Source organism: Saccoglossus kowalevskii, chromosome 6 (genome assembly GCF_978046115.1).
Source record: "Saccoglossus kowalevskii chromosome 6, keSacKowa6.1, whole genome shotgun sequence".
In the NCBI taxonomy this organism is placed as follows: domain Eukaryota; kingdom Metazoa; phylum Hemichordata; class Enteropneusta; family Harrimaniidae; genus Saccoglossus; species Saccoglossus kowalevskii.
Window position 1 is genome coordinate 31,317,945 of NC_140646.1, and position 12,153 is coordinate 31,330,097.

Consider the following 12,153-nt stretch of genomic DNA (forward strand, 5'->3'; position numbering starts at 1 on the left):
GATAAAACTAGGTAATGACCAATTGCTCATTATTATCTGATTACCATATATTGAGCACATTCGACCATTGCTGGAAAGACTTCAAATGACAACAATGACCTATGTGTAACCAAATGTGTGAGTATTTGATGAAAATTAATAAACAATATGGCCTTAACACATCTGAAAATCATAAAGCTTAACATCTCATGAATATTCATTATTTATTGACGTATTTTGAGCTCGTCCAATTACCATAATATAAACGTGTAAAACAAAACATATTTCATCGCGTGTAATCGGAAGCGAGCGTTGTTGCAATACTAGAACAGTTAACCAGGTATGCTATTTATTTTTAAGAATATCTAACCCGTATTTGGCAATGTCTTACATCAATATCTTACAATTATCACAATGAGGTGCGGAAAATACCGACAAATTGTTTTGATTTTTTTATATATGCCACGTAGTATAAACAAACCATATGTTATTAAACATGTAAACATATATACAGATTTAACACAAACTATTTATCGATGCAGAGAAAATAAAGCTAATTTGCCTCAAAAATCGACACTTCGTCGTTTTTATATTTTCTAATAATCCATTCCAGGTCATGCATTTCTACAACCACTGATTGCTAAAAATACCTTAAATACCATATCATATCTGTTTTGTCCTATATACATATACTTTGCGTGTACATACATTCTATATCTAAACTATTTACTTAAATACAGGGTTAGTGCGCACTTATTGACATAAAATTACGTTTCAGGTGGTGGGGGGTAACAAACTGATCAACAAATTAGCTATGTTTTTAAACTTTGCATGACAGACATAAATATCAAAATGTGGTGATTTGCTAGGGCAGCTTTTTGTCGCCATGTTATCGCTTTCAATGTAATACGGTGGATGATTTAATGGTAAAATATTTAATGGTAAAATAGTTATATTAATTAAAGTTATTAATTATTTTGTGTGGATTTGCGGATAATTGGTATATTCAATGTTATGGGAATGCTTTCCTAAATGGATTTCGACAGCAATGTATATTCAGATAATGTTGGTGTATATGTGTGACTATGCACGTATATCTCATTTAAATAGCTTATTTAAAGGTAAACTCGCCTCAAATCCAGTGCCACTTCTCGTACTATACATAGTTTGGCAAGGAACATGCAACCCGGATACAACGTGCAATATCGGGTTGTTCGCTTACAAAAGAAACTACACTGATGGGGAAATGTTTGAGATTATGTAAATTCGAATAATTATTGTATATGTGGTGATGTGAGAATATATATCACGAATAAACGTGTATAATAATAAGGATGTATACATTTTGGAGAAAAGACCCGAGAAAAGTTTCCTATTTTGAACACCCCTACCGAATCATCAGTCATTTGAATCTTCCACGCATGCCCAGAAGGTATACCACGTGACTTTTTCGATAATGTTTATTTTTATTTTAGCTCACCGACAAATGCGAGTAGGAGAAATGGCTTTTACAGTGCTGACTGCATGTAGAAAACAGCGCAAACGCGAACATTTGTACAACCAAATCGTTCGCCATTAAATATGATGGCTAACACAGCGTGATTTTAAATGATAGTAAATATATAACAAACAGAGATTCACAGTTTATAATTCAAAGCTATGATGGATGTAAATGTGTGTATGTGCAAGGCAACCACAGAACTGCATTTATGAAAATGTTTTTGTTTTTATATTGCGTGCTCTTCTGAATCTGGATGACAGTTCACAAATCCACAAAAGGATACTTTCTCAAAGACGATTTACATGTTTCTCTTTATAAACATTGAAACCATGTACAAGTAGTAGCAAAGATGCATAATCTAAGTACAAGTCTGGTCTATCTTCCTATTATATTTTTTTTAATAAAAATGGTTGAAAGATTAATAGCCAGTTAAAAGCCATGGTGTATCAATATTACACATTCTCAACATTCCGAGACATGATTAACGGATGGTCCTTTGATGTACCTTGGATTGCGTGGCCGATTAGTAGTTATTTTGTTGCAAAAAATGCAGATTAATATATTCGACATGTTTAAACTGGTCAAGTTCAAACTACATACATACATCGAATGCACATGTATTTTTTCGTCATCAAACTCATAATAGTCGACTGGTGGTCATCACAACTTTGCATAAATCAATAGTACAAATGGAATTTCATTAAATTGTTTTTTCATAACGTAATTTCATCTCCTGTTTTGCTAAATTACGTTTTTTTCTGTTTTGTCAACAGAGTAACACATTGAAATGAACAAATCAGTGTCATTTTTCCTAATAATGATGTTAGTGTCAACCATGCTCGTTTCGTCTTCCTTGGCACATCACCGAGGCAAAATTCATAATGAAAAAAGGCTTTTTATGATCGGCAAACCATTCATCGCAAGAAATCGTTATTTGAATCAACCGATACATGATGGTAGGTTTTAGAATAATTTTATTGACATATTTCATTATTATTTTTGTCATCAAATAAATTTTTGTTTCCAAAGTGTAAAATATGCAAACGTTAGGTTTCAATGATTAAGACAAACGCTTTTGTACTGCATTTAGAAGCTGCCTGTTTATGACGTATGTCTATTGTTCTGACAAAAATAAGATTATGACCAGAAGATCAACTTGAACTCAGGAAGGGTAAAACCTAACTACAGTAAACACGTGTTGGAAGGATGTTCAATGGCTACAACTGAATTACCGTTGATTACTTTTGCTAGATGCATGTATAATTCGTAAACAAAAATATATTTTTTCATAGTGAATTACTTTAAATAATCAATTTTGTTGTTGTATTTTTTTGCTCACACAGAGAGTACCTAATACTCGATTTCTGCTTGCTACCATACTCCGGAAGATGTATTTAATCCAACTCTTCATTTGTTATTCAATATATACATACACTGCTGTGATATATATTCTGCGTGTTGTCTAAATAAATGAAAGTAGACATCTTTGTACCGAGTTTTTGTTTTATTATTACGACATGTATTAAAAAGTCACGAAATGACTGAACGATTATCATTATGCTATCGTAATCATTACATATTAATATCGGCAAAATAACGCATTATTTAGACATAATTAGAACTATACTTTGTTGAATAATTATTTGGCTTGTGATATGTCATGTAAACACTGCACTGCCAAGAGCAATAAATACAGAGAACACAAATTTGCAAGGGAATTATCAATATTGAGGCGCTCGGAAAAATAATTTTATTGGATTAAAGTATCCTTTTATATACCTCAACACTTTATTGAAGCTTTTTGTCGAAACCGGGAAAATAAGTACAAAAATAGTTAAGAATTAACATCTAGAAATGGTGTTGGTTGTATTCATCAAATATACAAGTCCCAATGCATGCATAATTCTTGAAGTTAACAATACTACACAGTTAAGATCCAGTACTAGCACTGAATGAAATCGAGTGTTTCCGGTCTGGTTACACAACGGTTGCATAGCGGTTAGGAAGTTCATACTATGATACAAGTATTCATAATTTTATGTAAAATGTATTTTCATATCATCTGTTATAAATCAATGATTGTCAAGTGGCACAATTTGCCTTTAAAATGGACAACTTCCGAATGGTCAAAAATACACATTACAAAAACTATAAAGTTAAATTAGTTTATTTTCAGTACAAAACTTTCTGTTTGATGTTAGATACACTGGTTATAAATCCGACACAGTTATTAACTTCATTAGTTATTAACTTCATTATGTACAAAAACAGAGAACAATAACTTGGAGAAGATGGGCAGCCTAATTAAGAAAGTTGGCTTTTCAGGACAATGGTAGCATCTGTAGTGGCAACATACATGGTATTGTTATGAATTATTTCTCTGTCTAAAGGATGGGTCACTGATACGACTTGATAGTTGAGTTCTAGTTTATATCTGGTTGACATCATGCATCACTTTCCCATAATCATTGAAATCATTGGCTGTAACTATTTCTGACAGTTTGGTATGTGTAATTTCCCGTGTATGTGTAATTTTACCTCAAGGCATGCCCCAATTAAAACTTACAAAAGCACAGACCCCTTAATTCGCAAGCCATGGTTATCAAAAGTATTTTAATTTATGTCAAAACAAAAAAATAAATTATTTATTAGTATGAACAAAAATCCCAATGATGTAGAAATAAGAAATAAATACAAGAAATATCGTAATCTCCTGACGGGTCTTCTTAAAATTCTTGTGGGCTGGGAGAAATTCTAATAAAATTTGGAAAACTATCGATGAGATTCTAAGTAACAATGCAAATGTGACACCCCCTCAAACAATGAATGCTGATGAAAATGCAGACAAACAGTTGTGAGATTTAGATGAAGCTGAGACATTGTACGATTTCTTTACCAACATTGGGCCGAATCTTGCTGCAAAACTTTCACCATCAAATCATTTTAATCAGTATCTTAATGGAGATTATCCATCTTCTTTTTTCTTAAACCGAAATAATGAAAATGGCGTCATTAATGAAATTCTTCGCTTGGACCCCCGGAAAGCTATGGGACATGATTGTACGCACCCGAGACTAATTGTGGACGCTGTCCACCATATAGCCGCCCCCTTAGCACATTATAAACGGGTTTTTCACAACAGGTAAATTGGCAGATGCACTCAAAGTTGGAAAAATTACCCCTATTTTTTAAAAAAGGGTCACCATTCCATGACCTATATCTATCCTACCCGTTATTAGCAAAATATTTGAGTCCTTGGTAAAAAAAAAAGCAGCTTTACAAATTCCTTGAAAAATTTAATATTTTATTACCATCACAGTATGGTTTTCGAAAAGGTTACAGTACAAAACTTGCCCTTGCAGATTTAGTATAAGATATTACAGACAATATGGATAGAGGCCTTGTTACATTTGGCATTTTTATTGACTTATAAAAGGCCTTCGACACTATAGACCATAAAATTTTACTTCACAAAATGGAACACTATTGGATTAGGGGTCTTCCACTGCTTTGGTTCCAGAATTACCTAAGCAATAGGTACCAAACTTTTAACATCAACGGGTTTTTGTCACCATTAAAGCGGGTCAGTTGTAGAATCCCCAAGAGGTCAATTTTAGGTCCTCTTCTTTTTCTTCTCTACATTAGCGACATTATCCATGCATCTAATCATTTTGATTTCCGACTATTTGCTGATGACACAAATTTATTTAAATTTTTGAACACTAATAAAATTAACCTTACTGATATTAATAAAGATTTCAGTGACGTCGTTAAATGGTGTCAAGCTAACAAACTTACAATAAGTGTGGACAAACTAACTATATGATTGTAAAAACTCCACAAAAACCTACCCAGTTGGAAGGTTGTCTAGACGTTGACGGTTCGCCTGTGTACCTTCTGTCATATATATAAGCATTGATCCATCAATGACATGGAAAACTCACATTGAAAAAGTTAAGAAAATTATCAGCCCCAAAGTAGGCATAATTTCTTGCATTTGCCACTATGTCCCTAAATCAATACTAATCCTTCTAAATAACACACTAATTCTGCCACATTTAACCTACTGCATTGAAATTTGAGGGAATACATATCCTACATTGCTGGAACCAATACTTCGTTTACAAAAAAAGTAGCTAGACGAATAACATTTTCAGACTTTTTTGCATCTACTGCACATATCTTTCATCAACTCGGCATACTAGATATTTATAAACTTTGCAAACTTCACACTTGTCTATTCATATTTGACCTTAATCATAATCGCTTTGCCAATAATCTGAGTCACTAATTTGATGATCTGTCTCATAGCTATTCGGCGAAGTCAATATTCCAAAGCAATCTTGCAATTCCAAAAGTTAACCTGACCATTTCTCAGCATAATCTAAAATTTGCATCTGTTAAACATTGGAACTCACTCCCAGCCTCCCTTAAAATATCCCATAATAGAATACACTTCAAAAACACATTAAAGCATTACCTACTACAGAATTAAACCTTTTACTTTATCATTATGTTTTTTACACATCAGATTTGTTATTTTCTTTTATTTCTTTTTTCTATAAATTGTATATTACTATTCTTGAATGTCCTACCTACCTAACTCCATTTTAATTGAATTATTCTAATCATTATTTAATCATTTATCAAGTTTTATTACCATAATATCATACAATAAGTTGGTTCTTGAATTAGATTAGTTCAGACGAACTATTCCTTGGACCTAACCAGAAAATGTCAAACTTCCTTGTTCTTCTTCATTCTCACATTGTTTGTTTTCTGTTGTTTTATATCTTCTGTTGAAATAAATCAAATCAAAATCAAATTATATAGCAGGCGATTACTCAGTAGATATGACATATCCAGTACTTCGTGTGATTGGCTGCACAATTGAACGTTACGCCCTAGAGTCTTTATACTCCCCTGTAATTGGTTAAAGATTTGAAAGTGAATAATGGAGTCTTAGTTGCAGAACACCACAAGGCATGCAGTCCTAGGTCAGCCTTGAGAGAGTCTTTGGTGACTTTTCCCCGTGGCATTCTGTCTTGGTGAGCAACTAAGACTTAGAAGTTCATGCGTATTCTACCTGTGTGTGCGTGAATTTGTTCAGTCGAACGGTGGCGAATTCCCCGATCCCAGGTACCTCAGTTCAAGGTTTAATAACACGATAAATTAAGCCATCATAGTATGCCAAGTGAGTGTCACTCCTGATTCGGGTCTTGTATGTTCTGAACTGAGATGGAAATGCATTACTGATATGTATTGTTTTAATTTTACTAGAAAAATCTCCCCCAATACAGAAATATTGTGTCTGGCCATATTCATTATTATCTGATTTTCAAGTTATGGTGTTTTAATTTGAGAGATTTCAAAATTTATTTGTGCTATAATTGTATGCGCTTGTCATGATTTGTATCGCTAAAACAAATTTTAATTCAGGTTTTGTGTTAAGTTCTCAAAGAGGACAAAACATTTTATCTAACTCCAGTTATAATACCAAAGAAATCATCAAGAGTACATCGATACACTTTAGAAGAGAATAATCAACAAACGAAAATCAACTGAAAAACGCATGACACACCACATATCTCTTGGTGAAGAAGATCGCCGTCGAATACACAGCAGGACATCTATGCTCTCGCCACTGGAATGACAGAAGTACTGTACCATGATGAACAATAACAAGCCGTTATCAATGACAATGTTTTATTATAAATGTGATACAAGTTTTAGCCTGTGGAGATGATAAAGCTATTAGTTGTTTAATAAAATAAACGGAAACGAAAATTAGTTTATCAAAGCCCGATGTATTTAGGTATGCAAACAAACTCAGGGCAAACAAAAATTGTGTTTTAAAATGACTAAACTTCAGACATAGTTGATAGGAACCAGTATTTCATGAGTATGTTCATGTTTGTGCAACCGTGAACAAGAGCTTTTAATAGTGAAAGACTCATGTTAATAAACATATATTGTTATTTAGTCTTCAAAATATTTGACAGTAATATTTTACCAATTTGTCTGTATGGCTGTCCACCGCTTGAATACTGAATACATTTGAACATTAAAATATAGGTTTTGTATTGGCAACTTGGCTGCCTTACAAGAGATATACTTGGCTCGAATGATTAAATATCATAAAATGTCATTTCCATGCTGTTATGTCTAATAATACAGTGAAACCAAAGTGAGTAATATTTGTAAATTCTGCTTTGAAATTCACACCTTTCCACGCTTTATCATAAGCATCGACCCTTAATTTGACTACGACGTCATTTCCGTGTCAACTTTAGCGGGTAGATTTCTAACCTGGAATTAAAAGAGACATAATAGTTCATTTCGAATCTACAAAATAAAAACAATTAACGTATGAATGGTCATTAAACATCACCAGACATGAGAGAATTTTAAACATCAACATTGCTCATTACAGCTAGATTATTGTGATTTGACCTCATTTCATGACATTGTTTGACTGTAATTATAATGATTAAAAGAAGCTTATTATATAGCATCATTAGACATATATTTTTGGATCTAAAATAAGTTAATGATCAATTTCTCATTATTACCTTACTATCATTCATTGGAAACACTCGACCATTGTTGGAAAGAATTCGATTTTCACTAGAGTTCAAATGTGATCAATATCAACTTTAACACACGATTGTCTGGTCTTAGTGAACCTATGTGTAACCAAGTGTGTGAATATTTGATGACAATTAATAAACAATATGGCCCAACACATCTGAAAAACACCAAGCTTAACATCTCATCAATATTCATTATTTATTGACATATTATGTGCTCATCTAATTACCATAATATAAACGTGTAAAACAAAACACATTTCATCGCGTGTAATCGGAAGCGAGCGTTGTTGCAATACTACTAGAACAGTTAACGAGGTATGCTATTTATTTTTAAGAATATCTGACCCGTATTTGGCAATGTCTTACATCAATATCTTGCAATTATCACAATGAGGTGCGGAAAATACCGACAAATTGTTTTGATTTTTTTTACATATGCCACGTATTATATGTAATTTAGCTTCATGACAAACCATGTGTAATTAAACATGTAAACATATATACAAATTTAACACAAACTATTTATCGATGCAGAGAAAATAAAGCTAATTTGCCTCAAAAATCGACTTTTCGTCGTTTTTATATTTTCTAATAATCTATTCCAGGTCATGCATTTCAACAACCACTGGTTACTATAAATACCTTAAATACCTTCGCGTCATCCATATCTGTTTTGTCCTATATACATATAATTTGCGTGTACATAAATTCTATATCTAAACTATTTACTTAAATACAGGGTTAGTGCGCACTCATTGACATAACATTGCGTTTCGGGTGGGGGGGGGGATAATAAACTGATCAACAAAGTAGCTATGTTTTTAAACTTTGCATGGCAGTCATCAATATCAAAATGTGGTGATTTGCTAGGGCAGCTTTTTGTCGCCATATTTGTTTTCTTCATAAATGCATTCCACACTCTGTCGAGACCATATACTGGATGATGATGTGTGGTGTGGTGTGGTGCACCTTTGAAACTTTTCTATATTTTATTAGCCGATTTTGAGTAATATAATACGTCTCTAGTGACTCTAGTGCAGAAAATTGCATTTATTTTTTATAAAGATATTTATTGTAAGGTAATATGGAAAAAGATTTACATTGAGATTTACGATTGAATGAGCTTGGGGTGGTTCCTTGCTATACTCATTTAGCCCACTAACAATTAGCAGAAGAAGATTCAAAACATTCCAAGGTCTCATGGTGAACCTAACCCATATTTGGAAACTGTCGTATAAACTGCCCTTTTTTTTAATTCTTATAATATTGTTACCAATTAATGAACTAGGGTGGCAGACTATACTAGGTTTTATTTTAGTACGTATTATTATTAATATGGGTGATAATCGTTATCTGTCCTATGTTATCGCTTTCAATGTAATGCTGGATGATTTAATGGTAAAATATTTAATGGTAAAATAGTTATATTAATTAAAGTTATTAATTATTTTTTGTGGATTTGCGGATAATTGGTATAATCAATGTTATGGGAATGCTTTCCTAAATGGATTTCGACAGCAATGTATATTCAGATAATGTTGGTGTATATGTGTGACTATGCACGTATATCGTATTTAAATAGCTTATTTAAATGTAACCTCGCTTCAACACCAGTGCCACTCTGCGTACCATATACAGTTTGGCAAAGGACATGCAACCTGGATACTACGTGCAATATCGGGTTGTTCGCTCAGAAAAGAAACTACAAGGATGGGGAAATTATGTAAATTCGTATAATTATTGTCTGTGTGATGATCTGAGAATATATATCGGGAATAAATGTGTATAATAATAATAAGGATGTATACATTTTGGAGAAAAGACCCGAGAACAAAATTTCCTATTTTGAACACACCTACAAATCATCAGTAATTTGAATGGTCCACGCATGCCCAGTAGGTATACCACGTGACTTTTTCGATAATGTTTATTTTTAGCTCACTGACAAACGCGTGTAGAAGAAATGGCTGTTACAGTGATCACTGCATGTAGAAAACAACACAAACGCGAGCATTTCTACAACCAAATCGTCCGCCATTAAATATGATGACTAACACAGCGTGATTTCCGACAATTGAACATCTACCGACTGTGACTTCCAGCGTAGACACGGTCCACTATATTCACTATGCCAGTGCTCATTCATATAAAATGCTTACATGCTTGCTGTACCAATTTCCGAACCATCGTAGTACCATGCACTTGCACGATTTTAATGAACATTTGAACATGACAATATCAATAATCATCACTGATACTTTTGTTTGCTGTCTAGTGTACATACAAAAGTCGGTCGATAAAATCATGGAGTTCAATGATACAATGACTTGCACTTGTGTGAACAATTGGGGGATTTTGAATGATAGTAAATATATAACAAACAGAGATTCACAGTTTATAATTCAAAGCTATGATATATGTAAATGTGTGTATGTGCACCACCAAACTGCATTTATGAGAATGGTTTTATATTGCGTGCTCTTCTGAATCTGGATGGCAGTTTACCAATCCACAAAAGGATACTTTCTCCGAGACGATTTACATGTTTCTCTTTATAAACATTGAAACCATGTACAAGTAGTAGCAAAGATGCATAATTGAAGTTCAAGTCTGGTCTATCTTTCTATTATATTTTTTTTAATAAAAATGGTTGACAAATTAATAGCCAGTTTAAAGCCATGGTGTATCAATATTACACATTCTCAACATTCCGAGACATGATTAACGGATGGTCTTTTGATGCACCTTGGATTGTGTGGCCAATTAGTCGTTATTTTGTTGCAAAGAATTCAGTTCTCGATTAATATATTCGATAATATATTAATATATGCATATGTATTTTTTCGTCATCACATTCATTATAGCCGACTGGTAGTCATCACAACTTTGCATACGTCAATAATACAAACCGAATTTCATTTACATTGAGTTGTTTTTCATAACGTATTTTTATCTCCTGTTTTGCTGAATTACGTTTTTTCTGTCTTATCAGAGTAGCCCATTGAAATGACCAAATCAGTAGCATTTTTCCTAATAATGATGTTAGTGTCAACCATGCTCGTTTCGTCTTCCTTGGCACATCACCGAGGCAAAATTCATAATGAAAAAAGGCTTTTTATGATCGGCAAACCATTCATCGCAAGAAAAGGCTATTTGAATCACCCGATAAATGATGGTAAGTTTTTGAATAATTTTATTGACATATTTGATTAGTATTTTTGTCATCAAATTAATTTTTGTTTCCAAGGTGTAAAATATGCAAACGTTAGGTTTCAATGATTAAGACGAACGCTTTTGTACTGATTTAAAAACTGACTGTTCATGACGTATAAATATTATTGTAACAAAAATAAGATTATGACTAGAAGTGTTTGTAAACAGCTGATTCAACTTTAACTGCGGAAGGGTAAAAATTAGCTACAGTAGAGACGTCTTGGAAATAAGTTCAATAGCTACAACTGAATTACCGTTGATTACTGTTGCTAGATGCATGTATAATTCTTAAACAAAAATATATTTTTTCATAGTGAATTTACTTTAAATAATCAATTTTGTTGTTATATTTTTTTTGCTCACACAGAGAGTACATAATACTCGATTTTCATCTGCTTGCTACCATACTCCGGAAGATGTATTTAATCCAACTCTTCATTTGTTATTCAATATATACATACACAGTGACTGCTGTGATATATATCCTGCTTGTTGTCTAAATAAATGAAAGTAGACATCTTTGTACCGAGTTTTTGTTTTATTATTACGACATGTATTAAAAAGTCACGAAATGACTGAACGATTATCATTATGCTATCGTAATTATTACATATTAATATCGGCAAAATAACGCATTATTTAGACATAATTAGAACTATACTTTGTTGAATAATTATTTGGCTTGTGATATGTCATGTAAACACTGCACTGCCAAGAGCAATAAATACAGAGAACACAAATTTGCAAGGGCATTATCAATATTCAGGCGCTCGGAAAAATAATTTTATTGGATTAAAGTATCCCTTTATATACCTCAACACTTTATTGAAGCTTTTTGTCGAAACCGGGAAAATAAGTACAAAATAG

General features: G+C 32.7%; 2 long non-coding RNA genes across 2 annotated transcripts; both read left to right on the forward strand.

Moving 5' to 3' along the window:
* Positions 1-228: 228 nt before the first annotated feature.
* Positions 229-2,965, forward strand: LOC144346741 (uncharacterized). The gene is made up of 3 exons (XR_014929839.1): positions 229-319; positions 2,254-2,436; positions 2,824-2,965. It is a non-coding gene; the product is annotated as an uncharacterized LOC144346741 (long non-coding RNA).
* A 5,314-nt stretch (positions 2,966-8,279) lies between these two features.
* LOC146742227 (uncharacterized) lies at positions 8,280-11,805 on the forward strand. The gene is made up of 3 exons (XR_014929840.1): positions 8,280-8,388; positions 11,066-11,248; positions 11,654-11,805. It is a non-coding gene; the product is annotated as an uncharacterized LOC146742227 (long non-coding RNA).
* Positions 11,806-12,153: the final 348 nt, after the last annotated feature.